General features: G+C 41.6%; 1 protein-coding gene across 2 annotated transcripts in view; it reads right to left on the reverse strand.

The window, feature by feature from the left end:
- The window catches only part of LOC139754493 (CCN family member 2-like), a 292,459-nt gene that overhangs the window by 96,331 nt on the left and 179,645 nt on the right, over window positions 1-16,483 (reverse strand). The window contains exon 2 of one of the 2 annotated variants that reach the window (XM_071671760.1): window positions 6,832-6,882. The exons of the other annotated variant lie outside the window; for it this stretch is intronic. The gene's annotated coding sequence lies outside the window, so the exon portion shown is untranslated. The remainder of the gene's footprint in view (window positions 1-6,831; window positions 6,883-16,483) is intronic. 2 annotated transcript variants of the gene reach the window in all.

Below are 16,483 nucleotides of genomic sequence, written 5' to 3' on the forward strand. Positions count from 1 at the left end.
AAGAGCAAATATGCATCTACATTTTCATTGAAGTTGAGAGGACGTGCAGTCAAACAGAAATGAAATCATAAAGATTTTACAAACGGTGTCACTTGCAAGAGTCTTGTGTGTGTGTGTGTATATATATATATATATATATATATATATATATATATATATATATATATATATATATATATATATATATATATATATACAGATATATATATATATATATATATATATATATATATATATATATATATATATATACATATATATATATATATATATATTTTCTTTTTGCTTTGTCGCTGTCTCCCGCGTTTGCGAGGTAGCGCAAGGAAATAGACGAAAGAAATGGCCCAACCCACCCCCATACAAATGTATATACATAGACGTTCACAAACGCAAATATACATACCTACACAGCTTTCCATGGTTTACCCCAAACGCTTCACATGCCCTGATTCAATCCGCTGACAGCACGTCGCCCCGGTATAGCACATCGATCCAATTCACTCTAGCCGCCTTTCACCCTACTAAATGTTCAGGCCCCGATCACTCAAAATCTTTTTCACTCCATCTTTTCACCTCCAATCTGGCCTCCCACTTCTCCTCGTTCCCTCCACCTCCGACACATATATCCTCTTGGTCAATCTTTCCTCACTCATTCTCTCCATGTGCTCAAACCATTTCAAAACACCATCTTCTGCTCCCTCAACCACACTTTTTTATTTCCACACATCTCTCTTACCCTTACATTACTTACTCGATCAAACCACCTCACACCACATATTGTCCTCAAACATCTCATTTCCAGCACATCCATCCTCCTGCGCACAACACTATCCATATCCCACGCCTCGCAACCATACAACATTGTTGGAACCACTATTCCTTCAAACATACCAGTTTTTGCTTTCGGGGATAATGTTCTCGACTTCCACACATTCTTCAAGGCTCCCAGGATTTTCGCCCCCTCCCCCACCCTATGATACACTTCCGCTTCCATGGTTCCATCCGCTGCCAGATCCACTCCCAGATATCTAAAACAATTTACTTCCTACAGTTTTTCTCCATTCAAACTTACCTCCCAATTAGCTTGACCCTCAACCCTACTGTACCTAATAACCTTGCTCTTATTCACATTTACTCTTAACTTTCTTCTTTCACACACTTTACCAAACTCAGTCACCAGCTTCTGCAGTTTCTTACATGAATCAGCCACCAGCGTTGCATCATCAGCGAACAACAACTGACTCACTTCCCAAGCTCTCTCATCCAAAACAGACTGCATACTTGCCCTCTTTCCAAAACTCTTGCGTTCACCTCCCTAACAACCCCATCCATAAACAAATTAAACAACCATGGAGACATCACACACCCCTGCCGCAAACCTACATTCAATGAGAACCAATCACTTTCCTCTCTTCCTACACGTACACATGCCTTACATCCTCGATAAAAGCTTTTCACTGCTTCTAACAACTTGCCTCCCACACCATATATTCTTAGTACCTCCCACAGAGCATCTCTATCAACTCTATCATATGCCTTCCCCAGATCCATAAATGCTACATACAAATCCATTTGCTTTTCTAAGTATTTCTCACATACATTCTTCAAAGCAAACACCTGATCCACACATCCTCTACCACTTCTGAAACCACACTGCTCTTCCCCAATCTGATGCTCTGTTCATGCCTTCACCCTCTCAATCAATACCCTCTCATATAATTTACTCAACAAACTTATACCTCTGTAATTTGAGCACTCACTCTTATCCCCTTTGCCTTTGTAAAATGGCACTATGCAAGCATTCCGCCATTCCTCAGGCACCTCACTATGAATCATACATACATTAAATAACCTTACTAACGAGTCAACAATACAGTCACCCCCTTTTTTAATAGATTCCACTGCAATACCATCAAAACCTGCTGCCTTGCCGGCTTTCATCTTCCGCAAAGCTTTTACTACCTCTTCTCTGTTTACCAAATCATTTTCCCTAACCCTCTCTCTTTGCACACCACCTCGACCAAAACACCCTATATCTGCCACTCTATCATCAAACACATTCAACAAACCTTCAAAATACTCACTCCATCTCCTTCTCACATCACCACTACTTGTTATCACCTCCCCATTAGCGCCCTTCACTGAAGTTCCCATTTGCTCTCTTCTCTTACGCACTTTATTTACCTCCTTCCAAAACATCTTTTTATTCTCTCTAAAATTTAATGATACTCTCTCACCCCATCTCTCATTTGCCCTCTTTTTCACCTCTTGCACCTTTCTCTTGACCTCCTGTCTCTTTCTTTTATACATCTCCCACTCATTTGCATTTTTTCCCTGCAAAAATCGTCCAAATGCCTCACTCTTCTCTTTCACTAATAATCTTACTTCTTCATCCCACTACTCACTACCTTTTCTAATCAACCCACCTGCCACGCTTCTCATGCCACAAGCATCTTTTGCGCAAGCAATCACTGATTCCCTAAATACATCCCATTCCTCCCCCACTCCCCTTACCTCCTTTGTTCTCACCTTTTTCCATTCTGTACTCAGTCTCTCCTGGTACTTCCTCACACAAGTCTCCTTCCCAAGCTCACTTACTCTCACCACCCTCTTCACCCCAACATTCTCTCTTCTTTTCTGAAAACCCCTACAAATCTTCACCTTCGCCTCCACAAGATAATGATGAGACATCCCTCCAGTTGCACCTCTCAGCACATTAACATCCAAAAGTCTCTCTTTCGCGCGCCTGTCAATTAACACGTAATCCAATAACGCTCTCTGGCCATCTCTCCTACTTACATACGTATACTTATGTATATCTCGCTTTTTCAACCAGGTATTCCCAATCACCAGTCCTTTTTCAGCACATAGATCTACAAGCTCTTCACCATTTCCATTTACAACACTGAACACCCCATGTATACCAATTATTCCCTCAACTGCCACATTGCTCACTTTTGCATTCAAATCACCCATCACTATAACCCGGTCTTGTGCATCAAAACCACTAACACACACATTCAGCTGCTCCCAAAACACTTGCCTCTCATGATCTTTCTTCTCATGCCCACGTGCATATGCACCAATAATCACCCATCTCTCTCCATCAACTTTCAGTTTTACCCATATCAATCTAGAATTTACTTTCTTACACTCTATCACATACTCCCACAACTCCTGTTTCAGGAGTAGTGCTACTCCTTCCCTTGCTCTTGTCTTCTCACTAACCCCTGACTCTACTCCCAAGACATTCCCAAACCACTCTTCCCCTTTACCCTTGAGCTTCGTTTCACTCAGAGCCAAAACATCCAGGTTACTTTCCTCAAATTTACTACCTATCTCTCCTTTTTTCACATCTTGGTTGCATCCACACACATTTAGACACCCCAATCTGAGCCTACGAGGAGGATGAGCACTCCGCGCGTGACTCCTTCTTCTGTTTCCCATTTTAGAAAGTTAAAATACAAGGAGGGGGGAGGGTTTCTGGCCCCCCGCTCCCGTCCCCTCTAGTCGCCTTCTACGACACGTGAGGAATATATATATATATATATATATATATATATATATATATATATATATATATATATATATATATATATATATATATATATATATATATATTTGCTTGCCTTCATCCATTCTCGACGCTACCTCACCCCACAGGAAACGGCATCGCTACCCCCTGCTTCAGCGGGTTAGCGCCAGGAAAACAGACAAAAAAGGCTACATTCGTTTACACTCAGTCTCTATCAGTCATATGTAATGCACCGAAACCTTATCTTTATCCACATCCAGGCCCCACAGACCTTTCTATGGTTTACCCAAACATTACTCACTCGATCAAACCACCTCACATTACATATTGTCCTCATACATTTCATTTCCAACACATCTACCTTCCTCCTTACAGTCCCATCTATAGTCCATGCCTCGCAAACATATAACATTGTTGGAACTACTATTCCTTCAAACATACGCTTTTTTGATCTCATAGATAACGTTCTCTCTTTCCACACATTTTTTATTACTCCCAGAACCTTCTTCCTCTACCCTACCCTGTGACTCACTTCCGCTTCCATGTTTCCATCCGCTGCTAAGTCCACTCCCAGATATCTAAAACACTTCACTTCCTTTAGTTTTTCTCCATTCAAACTTACCTATCAATTTACCTGTCCCTCAACCATACTGAATTAATAACCTTGCTCTTATTCACATTTACTCCCAAATTTCTCCTTTCACACAGTTTTCCAAACTCAGCCAACAACTTCTGCAGTTTCTCACTCGAAACAGCCACCAGTGGAGAGTAAATGAGAATAAGAGCAAGGCTATTAGGTTTAGCAGGACAAAGGGACTGGTTAATTGTGGTGTGAGTTTGAACGGAGAAAATTTGGAGGAAGTGAAGTTTTTTAGATATCTTAAAGTGAACACAGCAGTAAATGTAACCATGGAAGTGGAAGCTAGTTACAGGGTGGGTGAGGGGGACAAGGTTTTGGGAACATTGAAGAATGTCTGGAAAGAATGGTTGTCATATGCGATGGAAAACTTTGATATGTAGGGGTCTCAAAAATGTTGTATTGATGCTAGGTATTGGCTGTAGATAAGGATGCACGGAAATGAAAATGTATTAGGAAGATATGTGGCCTGAGGTGGTTTGATTAAGTGATTATGATATACGAACTGCCACGACCTAGAAATGACAAGAGATTCCTCTCAGAGCTTGGGAAGAAGGTTCTAGGTGGACACACGGCAAAAAAGTATCTTACTACGATTTGTGTGGAACAGTATGACACTATGGAGGAAGGATTTTGAAAAATACCCATTGGTTTGGTCTCACATTAGTAGCCCTATTTACATATTTCAGTACATTAATTTATGTTATTTTATATTTCTATGGAAACAACTGTAAAATGGGGCTATCATAATTATTAGGAAATCTATCTCACAAACACGATTACCAACTCTACCGAGACAATTAAGTCGTACACTGTGTATTCCTGTGTACACAAACTCAACAACCTGGAAGCAAAATAACTCTGGCATGCTTGGTGCTACAGGAATATGAAGTTGATTGAAAATGTTGAAATGTATCTGTGAAGTATCATGAGAGAGAGAGAGAGAGAGAGAGAGAGAGAGAGAGAGAGAGAGAGAGAGAGAGAGAGAGAGAGAGAGAGAGAGAGAGAGAGAGAGAGAGAGAGAGAGAGAGAGATTCTGAGCTATTTGTGCCTTCTACTGGGCCTTCCATTGGTCACAGCCTGTGGTAATGACTGCCAGACAACACTCAGACTGTCGACTGTAATAAATCATTCTCTGACGGAGAGAGCCTCATCTAATGCAAGGACAAGAGAAATATTCAAGGGAAAAGATATGTAACCTTGAAAAAATTAGACCGAAAATGTTTGACAGACTCGCCCGCCTGGGAATTTTACTCACGGAAAATGACACATATGTTGCGTGTCTGTTCAATGGCTAGATAAAAGAATGAAGAGAAAGGTGAGCATATAACAAAAGCAGGAGTGTGCAGAACAACGAGAATGTTCATAATAATAACATTCTTTTTTAAATGTTCAAGCGGGTAGTAACTTTCTGGCTCCCGAGGACGATACAAGCAGTCGAGCTGCCCACTCTCCCCACACAATCAGTGACTCACGGTCCCCTCACACTCTGCGACTCACTCTCCCTTCATACCCTCCGACCTACGGTAGCCTCACTCCTTGTCACTCACAATTTCCACTCATCCTGTGACTCACGGTCCCCTCACACTATGTGACGAATGATCCTCTCACGCCTTATAATTAATGGTCCCCTTACACCCTCAAAATTATTCAGGGATATCTTACCCTTAAAGGCAATTTAGTTTAGGTATGTAGATGATGTTCTTTGTGTTTGGCTAGCAACCAAAGCGATAGCATATGCGACATATTCTACACTAAAGCTGCTTCAGTAACTATCAGTTTATGTTTGCCACAGCATGATGAAACAGGAGCGCTGTACAGACCCAGGTTGTCCTCTGGCAGAACGGCCGTGGTCCTAGGGTGGGAATAGAAAGACCATGGCACATTTTGTCCCTGAGATTCGATGACAAAGATAAGTCCAAAGCTTTGATAGTCCTCCCTCCAGGTACGAAGGTGAAGTTTGTCATGTAATGGATCTCCTCAAAAGAAACATCAAAACAGTGCAACCAACAGTAAGTTAATGTTTCCATTAGTGAAGAGTGTTGAATAAAGTAAGCTATTTGCTTAAAATCTGTGTCGTAAATGATACAAAAAAATTTGCTCCCAGTGACCTAGACATAAACATCATTGGGTTTACAGTTGATGTTTTTCTTTCCTGTGATCCATCTTAGTCACTCTTAAATGAAAAACATCGATATTCTTTTACAAGTGAAGTCCCCAACTTCTCCCGCAGCTCACTCATGGACCTGCTCTCTCAGTCATTGAGAGATCCAGTTTACGATTCTTATTTCCTCCTGATTTAAAGACCAATCAGACTAAGTGGTCTTGACAGACGGTGGCATGGCCGACCATATGCCACGGACTCACGGATTTCACCAATTTGCATAGCTCTCTGCCAGGCAATCATAAGAGGTTGATGCATCTTAAGTCTCTGGAGGATTTTTCTAGTTCTCTTCTGGCCAGGCTTAAGACCTCGATTCATACGTTGGGTGTACCAGTCCTCTGATGGAAAGACTTGAGAAGTTGAAATCCAAACTGAAGGAACTTGTCCGTTTCTTATCCAGGCAGATTTAAAGTGTGCGCTGAGTCAAGACCTGTGGAAGCCCTCCGGCGGAGACCTTCCTCAAGTTGGTAAGACTCCAAGACTGAGAAGATTTACCTGGCTTCCTAGTGGTATCCCTCAGCCACTGTGAAGACAGCCACTGGTACACTGAAAACCAAAGAAATATTGAAATCACAAGTACAAACTGAGTGAAATATTACTTAACATATATTCAAATAATCTGGCATCTTGAACCAGATGCCGGAGATCTTTAGGAAGCACATCGCTGATTCTCAAAGGTAATGTAAAATCTTCTACACTACAACCTTCCAATAACCAGCAAACTAACCCATACCAGAGAGAACCCTCAATATTCGGTTCTTGCGCTCTCCTAGAGCAGCAACTCAGCAGTTCCCCCATCTGCCATCACTATGAAAATCATGTTGTGACAATGGAATGTCAGGTAGGAGAGGGGCGCCAAAGTCTATTCATAGCGTGGAGGAACATAATGGTGTTCACCACCTACCTCTGGCAACGGTACGTAAATCTTCAATTAAAACAACTTCTGAGGCATAATCGGTCCTCTGAATCCATTATAAACAGGAAAGCCTCTTCCTGGAGTAGAGACTCAGCTGAATTACATGTACGGACATGACTGAAAGATTTAGACGCACACTCACACCTGCAGTTATTTACTCAAAACGAGAATAATTCACTTCCTTTCAGAATACGTATTATTCTAAACTCGATCAAAAAATTCAATAAACCTTGCGACCCCTACCGAGTTTGAATCCCTTCTCTGCTATGACACAATCTAGGTAAAGTCTCATAACAATGGATATATCAAGAACCCATCAACTTATAACAACAGCAGTAAGGATAAGGAACTGGTGCGGCATTTTCAAATTCCGGACCGTGTCAACTAAATATTAGATTTCCTGTCGTGAGGAGTTCCTCAACACTCCTGCAGCAGGAGGATATGAGGAACACTACACATACCACTCTAGCTACTGAAGGAATGACAACACTAAATTTTGTTTGTTGTCTTTTTACATACCTTACGAATCCCGCCATGAGACTTGCTTTCTGGGGTTGGCCACAACTCACATTCACATATACATATGATAGAGCGACAATGAAGGTGATGTCTGAAGGAGAATAAAAACATAAGATTTCAGTGTAAGAAAGTTTATCGATATCAACGTATAGCCAGTCTGAACGGAGAGGTGGTTAGGGGTGATGATGGCAGTGAGAAAACTGAAGGTAACAGTAGACCACTGCCATGACGTGGAAGGTGACGTGCTCAAGGGTGTCTTGTAGGAGAGAACAATTTGTTGGGAAAGTGAAATCTATTCTCTCTGGTATAAAATTTAGAATCACTAACATACTGGTTTGCTCCTTCAGAACATCTAATGCATTAGCTATATATTCTTGGTTACTATGTTGTGTAGAATAAGGATCGGATATAGCAAAGTTGTCAGTTTCAGGTGGATTTACCTTCCTCTTAGTTATGTTATCATCCTAATCAAACGTATGCCTGGAGTCATGCTGGTGTCCAAGGGCAGGATAGAGCATCGACACCATTTCCTTTATTATCATACTTACATCTGTCCAAAGTTTTAGATTCTCTATCGAGTCCAGTGTGGGTTTAGCTCCTCCCCTCAGACCTAGCAATAATGTACTGGACATCGTTTTAGTGGGTTGGCAGTTAGGACGTAGTGCCACTCGTGGCCATTATAGGCGCCCAGTATTGTTTACATTTTCCTCGTCTTCACACGACACATAATAACCCCCAATGTTTACTTGTATCTAATACTGAGTGTTTATCTGCCAGATTCATGATAGACTTCTTATAAAGCATTATCATCCGACCTGCTTGCTCTAACACCACCATAAGCCACCTTGCCCTCCCAAGCAACACCATCATCGCTCCTCAGTCTCGTACCACCATCATCCCTCCTGGTTGTTCTAACACCAGCGTAGTCCTTCCTGCTTACTCTAGCACCTCCATCACACCATGTACTATGAATACACAATAATGCAACAGTAACAACCTCACTATCACCACCATGAACACCATTATGCCACCTCTATTCCTTAATCATCACCGCTTCAACTCCACCACCACCACCATTCCATCACCACTCCCACTAATATGCCACCACCACATCTGTTAATCACTGTATATAAACCCCAACCAACACTACTACCAACAACCACTAATTCTTACCCTTAACAATGACAGCGTCCCTGTATCACCATGACCGGTGCGCGCCTCGAACCCCACAATCCTAACTCCTAACATCCAAACGACACCACCAACACCAGCGACCCTACTCCCCCTACGTCCACCACGACCACCGCCATCGCCATACATGGCCACACCACCACCACCATCATCCGTGCCCTCACCGAAATTACTAGCACCATTATCGCCATCCACGTCCCAGCTCCTAGCACCACCATCCATGCCACCACCACCATCTTTGCCACAACCATCCATGCCCCTCTGCCCTAACCATCATCAGCCATACCCACCACCACCACCACCACACCATCAAGAGGTGAGCCTGGGTGAACCCCGGCCCCGGTAGGTAGGCGGGACTCTCTGTCAACAGTATAATGTCTGCCTCCGACCACCCGCATCGCCACGCCCACTTTTATGATAAATCGATATTTCATTATAGTCGAGTCCAAGCGCTGAGCTATACCCCGGATGTGAGGTTGTGTAATGTTCTGATACTTTATACCAAGTGATGATTTGGGTTGATACTGTATACCAGGTGATGATTTGGGTTGATGCTGTATATCCAGGTGATGATTTGGGTTGATACTGTATACCAGGTGATGATTTGGGTTGATACTGTATACCAGGTGATGATTTGGGTTGATACTGTATACCAGGTGATGATTTGGGTTGATACTGTATACCAGGTGATGATCTGGGTTGATACTGTATACCAGGTGATGATTTGGGTTGATACTGTATACCAGGTGATGATTTGGGTTGATACTGTATACCAGGTGATGATTTGGGTTGATACTGTATACCAGGTGATGATCTGGGTTGATAATGTATACCAGGTGGTGATTTGGGTTGATACTGTATACCAGGTGATGATTTGGGTTGATAGTGTATAGCAGGTGATGATTTGGGTTGATAGTGTATACCAGGTGATGATTTGGGTTGATAGTGTATAGCAGATGATGAGTTGCGTAGTCTGGTTCATACTGTATATCAGGTGATGAGTTGGATGAACTGGCTGATACTGCATACTAGGTGATGGGTCGGGTATTCTGGCTCATACTGTATACCAGGTGATGAGTTGGATGGTCTGGTTGATACTGTATACCAAGTAATCGCTTGAGTATCCTGTTTGATGCTATATACCAGGTGATGAGTTAGATGGTCTGGTTCATACTGTATAACAGGATATGAGTTTGGTAGTTGATAATGTATACCAGGTGATGAATTTTTGTCTGGTTTATCCTGTATATCAGATGATGGGTTGAGCAGTCTGGTTGATACTACATACCTGGTGATGAGTTGGGTGGTCTGGTCGATACTGCAGAACAGGTGATGGGTTGAGTGATCTGGTTGATACTGTATACATGGTGATGGGTTAGATGTTCTGGTCGGTGATGTATACCAGGAGATGAGTTGGATTATCTGATCGATATCCTACACCAGGTAGCAAGATGGATGGTCTGGTCTGTTCTGTACACCAGCTGATGGGAGATCTGGTTGAAAATTTCCACCAGCTGAGCTGGGTGGTCTAGTTGATATTGTATACCAGATGATGAGTTTGGTTGTTTGTTTGATAGCGTAAGCCAGACGATAAGTTGGGTATCTGACTGAGTGTATACCAGGTGATGCGTAAAGTCATCTGGTCGATACTGTATACCAGATCATAAATTAGAGTGTCTGGTCAATACTCTACACCAGGTAATGGGTTGGATGGTCAAGTCGGTTCTTAACACCAGCTGAAGGTGGTCTGGATGATACTGTGCGCCATGTGATGCGTTAGGTGTATACATCTTTACACTCGTCAGACAGGTAGAACAGTAACTAAGAGATGCTATTGGCTCAGTAAGTCAGTACACAGAGGCGACCGCAGTAATGCGATTGCCAATCAATGGTAAGAAAACGATCACTTTGTAAACCTTAACAACCCAGTTAAATTGTACCTCTCATCTGATCATGCCACCCGTAACGTCATTGAATCTCTCTTAATTGTCAATACGAAGAGCTTTAATTTGTCTCTTGACAACTTTAAAGCGCATCTTGCCATCGGCCAAATCATTATGAAAGATTAACAAAAAACGATACCATAAGAAAAGTAGTTGAACACGCATTTTGGTACCCAGACCAACCTCCTCCACTGAAGGAGAAGTGGGAAACCAAATTGGAGGTGGAAGGGTGGGGTGAAAAAGATTTTGAGGGGTCGGGGTCTGAACATGCAGGAGGGTGAAAGGCATGCAAGAAATAGAGTGAGTTGGAACAATGTGGTATACCGGGGTCGACGTGCTATCAATGGACTGAACCAGGGCATGTGAAGCATCTGAGGTAAACCGTGGAAAGGTCTGTGGGGCCTGGATGTGGATAGGAAGCTCTGGGTTCGGTGCATTATACATGATAGATAGAGACAGCGTGGCCCTTTTTTTTATCGTTTTCTGGCGTTTCCTTGCTGAAAAGTGTGGGGGGAGGAAGTTCTTTCTTGTGTAGCGGGGTAGCGACAGGAATGGATGAAGGCAAGCAAATATAGATTTGTACACACATATATATATATATATATATATACATATATATATATATATATATATATATATATATATATATATATATATATATATATATATATATATATATATATATATATCCCTGGGGATAGGGGAGAAAGAATACTTTCCACGCATTCCTCACGTCTCGAAGAAGGCGCCTAAAGGGGATTGGAGCGGGGGGCTGGAAACCCTCCATTCCTTTTATTTAAACTTTCTAAAAGGGGAAACAGGAGAAGGAGTCCCGTGGGGAGTGCTAATCCTCCTCGAAGGCTCAGATTGGGGTGTCTAAATGTGTGTGGATGTGACCAAGATGAGAAAAAAGGAGAGATAGGTAGTATGTTTGAGGAAAGGAACCTGGATGTTTTGGCTCTGAGTGAAACGAAGCTCAAGGGTAAAGGGGAAGAGTGGTTTGCGAATGTCTTGGGAGTAAACTCAGGGGTTAGTGAGAGGAAAAGAACTAGGGAAGGAGTAGCACTACTCCTGAAACAGGAGTTTTGGGAGTATGTGATAGAGTGTAAGAAAGTAAACTCTAGATTGATATGGGTAAAACTGAAAGTTGATGGAGAGAGATGGGTGATTATTGGTGAATATGCACGTGGGCATGAGAAGAAAGATCATGAGAGGCAAGTGTTTTGGGAGCAGCTGAATGAGTGTGTTAGTGAATTTGATGCACATGACCGCCTTATACTGATGGGTGATTTGAATGCAAAGGTGAGTAGTGTGGCAGTTGAGGGAATAATTGGTATACATGGGGTGTTCAGTGTTGTAAATGGAAATGGTGAAGAGCTTCTAGATTTATGTGCTGAAAAAGGACTGGTGATTGGGAATACCTGGTTTAAAAAGAGAGATATACATAAGTATACGTATATAAGTAGGAGAGATGGCCAGAGAGCGTTATTGGATTACGTATTAATTGATAGGCGCGCGAAAGAGAAACTCTTGGATGTTAATGTGCTGAGAGGTGCAACTGGAGGGATGTCTGATCATTATCTTGTAGAAATGAAGGTGAAGATTTGTATGGGTTTTCAGAGAAGAAGAGAGAATGTTTGGGTGAAGAGAGTGGTGAGAGTAAGTGAGCTTGGGAAGGAGACTTGGGTGAGGAAGTACCAGGAGAGACTGATTACAGAATGGAAAAAGGTGAGAACAAAGGAGGTAAGGGGAGTGTGGGAGGAATGGGATGTATTTAGGGAGGCAGTGATGGCTTGCGCAAAAGATGCTTGTGGCATAAGAAGCGTGGGAGGTGGGTTGATTAGAAAGGGTAGTGAGTGGTGGGATGAAGAAGTAAGATTATTAGTGAAAGAGAAAAGAGAAGCATTTGGATGATTTTTGGAGGGAATTTATGCAAAGGAGTGGGAGATGTATAAAAGAAAGAGGCAGGAGGTCGAGAAAGGTGCAAGAAGTGAAAAAGAGGGCAAATGAGAGATGGGGTGAGAGAGTATCATGAAATTTTAGGGAGAATAAAAAGATGTTCAGGAAAGAGGTAAATAAAGTGCGTAAGACAAGGGAACAAATGGGAACTTCAGGGAAGGGGGCTAATGGGGAGGTGATAACAAGTATTGGTGATGTGAGAAGATGGAGTGAGTATTTTGAAGGCTTGTTAAATGTGTTTGATGATAGAGTGGCAGATATAGGGTGTTTTGGTCGAGGTGGTGTACAAAGTGAGAGGGTTAGGGAAAATGATTTGGTAAACAGAGTAGAGGTAGTAAAAGCTTTGTGGAAGATGAAAGCCGGCAAGGCAGCGGGTTTGGATGGTACTGCAGTGGAATCTATTAAAAAAGGGGGTGACTGTATTGTTGACTGGATGGTAAGGTTATTTAATGTATGTATGACTCATGGTGAGGTGCCTTAGGATTGGCGGAATGCTTGCATAGTGCCATTGTACAAAGGCAAAGGAGATAAGAGTAGGTGCTCAAATTACAGAGGTATAAGTTTGTTGAGTATTCCTGGTAAATTGTATGGGAGGGTATTGATTGAAAGGGTGATGGCATGTACAGAGCATCAGATTGGGGAAGAGCAGTGTGGTTTCAGAAGTGGTAGAGGATGTGTGGATCAGGTGTTTGCTTTGAAGAATGTACGTGAGAAATGTCTCCATGGTTGTTTAATTTGTTTATGGATGGGGTTGTTAGGGAGGTGAATGCAAGAGTTTTGGAAAGTGGGGCAAGTATGGAGTCTGTTGTGGATGTGGGAGCTTTGGAAGTGAGTCAGTTGTTGTTCGCTGATGATAGAGCGCTGGTGGCTGATTCATGTGAGAAACTGCAAAAGCTGGTGACTGAGTTTGGTAAAGTGTGTGAAAGAAGAAGGCTGTGAGTAACTGTGAGTAAGAGCAAGGTTATTAGGTATAGTAGGGTTGAGGGTCAAGTCAATTGAGAGATAAGTCTGAATGGTGAAAAACTGGAGGAAATTAAGGGTTTTAGATACCTGGGAGTGGTTCTGGCAGCGGATGGAACCATGGAAGCGGAAGTGAATCATAGGTTGGGGGAGGGGGCGAAAATTCAAGGAGCCTTGAAGATGTTAATGTGCTGAGAGGTGCAACTGGAGGGATGTCTGATCATTATCTTGTGGAGGCTAAGGTGAAGATTTGTATGGGTTTTCAGAAAAGAAGAGTGAATGTTGGGGTGAAGAGGGTGGTGAGAGTAAGTGAGCTTGGGAAGGAAACTTGTGTGAGGAAGTACCAGGAGAGACTGAGTACAGAATGGAAAAAGGTGAGAACAATGGAAGTAAGGAGAGTGGGGGAGGAATGGGATGTATTTAGGGAATCAGTGATGGATTGCGCAAAAGATGCTTGTGGCATGAGAAGAGTGGGAGGGGGGTTGATTAGAAAGGGTAGTGAGTGGTGGGATGAAGAAGTAAGATTATTAGTGAAAGAGGAGAGAGAGGCATTTGGACGATTTTTGCAGGGAAGAAATGCAATTGAGTGGGACATGTATAAAAGAAAGAGACAGGAGGTCAAGAGAAAGGTGCAAGAGGTTAAAAAGAGGGCAAATGAGAGTTGGGGTGAGAGAGTATCATTAAATTTTAGGGAGAATAAAAAGATGGTCTGGAAGGAGGTAAATAAAGTGCGTAAGACAAGGGAGCAAATGGGAACTTCAGTGAAGGGCGCAAATGGGGAGGTGATAACAAGTAGTGGTGATGTGAGAAGGAGATGGAGTGAGTATTTTGAAGGTTTGTTGAATGTGTTTGATGATAGAGTGGCAGATATAGGGTGTTTTGGTCGAGGTGGTGTGCAAAGTGAGAGGGTTAGGGAAAATGATTTGGTAAACAGAGAAGAGGTAGTAAAAGCTTTGCGGAAGATGAAAGCCGGCATGGCAGCAGGTTTGGATGGTATTTCAGTGGAATTTATCAAAAAAGGGGGTGACTGTATTATTGACTGGTTGGTAAGGTTATTTAATGTATGTATGACTCATGGTGAAGTGCCTGAGGATTGGCGGAATGCGTGCATAGTGCCATTGTACAAAGGCAAAGGGGATAAGAGTGAGTGCTCAAATTACAGAGGTATAAGTTTGTTGAGTATTCCTGGTAAATTATATGGGAGGGTATTGATTGAGAGGGTGAAGGCATGTACAGAGCATCAGACTGGGGAAGAGCAGTGTGGTTTCAGAAGTGGCAGAGGATGTGTGGATCAGGTGTTTGCTTTGAAGAATGTATGTGAGAAATACTTAGAAAAGCAAATGGATTTGTATGTAGCATTTATGGATCTGGAGAAGGCATATGATAGAGTTGATAGAGATGCTCTGTGGAAGGTATTAAGAATATGTGGTGTGGGAGGCAAGTTGTTAGAAGCAGTGAAAAGTTTTTATCGAGGATGTTAGGCATGTGTACGTGTAGGAAGAGAGGAAAGTGATTGGTTCTCAGTGAATGTAGGTTTGCGGCAGGGGTGTATGATGTCTCCATGGCTGTTTAATATATATATATATATATATGTATCCATATATATATATATATATATATATATATATATATATATATATATATATATATATATATATATATATATATATATATATATATATACATTGGAAAGGATCACAATTTTGCGCGTGATCAAGATATTCCTATAAGTCCACGGGGAAGATGAAACACGAAAAGTTCCCAAGTGCACTTTCGAGTAATAATCACATCATCAGTGGAGACACAAGAGAGAAATATAACAGTCAGTTGAAATACATCGATGAGACGAAGCTAGGACGCCATTTGGTAAACATGTGATTGTCCAAAACAAACAACGAGCGTTCATAAACTTATTGTTTTACATATATCAACAAAAAAGTTATCCAATTCATATAGACCATCACTAATATTAAGATTATAATTCTTTATGTATTCAATAATAGAAGATTCAATGATATTTCTCTTGGAAATAGAGTTAGAGTTAATAACTGAGACGGCGTTACTCCAGTCAGTACAATGATCATAGTTTTTAACATGATTAAACAAGGCATTTGATTCTTGTCCCGTTCTCATACTATATTTATGTTGCTTAAGTCTAACAGAAAGAGCCTTACCAGTCTGACCAACATAAGATTTATCACAGTTTCCACAAGGCACTTTATAGATGCAACCAAGAGAATTTTCTGGTGAATTCCTGATTAAGATATTCTTTATAGTATTATCGTTCCTAAAGGCAATATTTACATTAAAGGATTTGAACAACATGGGAGGCAAAGTGCAATTATTATTAAAAGGGAGAACTAAATGATTCTTGATGTCAATGGGAGGTTCGGGCTCAACTCTATAAAATGATTTCTTTACTAACTTAAGGGATTTATGAATGAAAGATCTAGGGTACTTTAACTTAGATCCAATCGAATATATCTTCTCAAATTCATCATCAATAAACTCTGGACTGCAAATACGTAATGCCCTAAGGAACATAGATTGAAATTATGATAATTTAACTCTGTCATGTTGAGATGAGTAATAATGGATATATGAGCATACATTGGTGGGTTTCCTGTATATGCTAAACTTAAACTTGTTTCCTTGGATC

This window comes from Panulirus ornatus, chromosome 17, assembly GCF_036320965.1.
Source record: "Panulirus ornatus isolate Po-2019 chromosome 17, ASM3632096v1, whole genome shotgun sequence".
Classification (NCBI taxonomy): domain Eukaryota; kingdom Metazoa; phylum Arthropoda; class Malacostraca; order Decapoda; family Palinuridae; genus Panulirus; species Panulirus ornatus.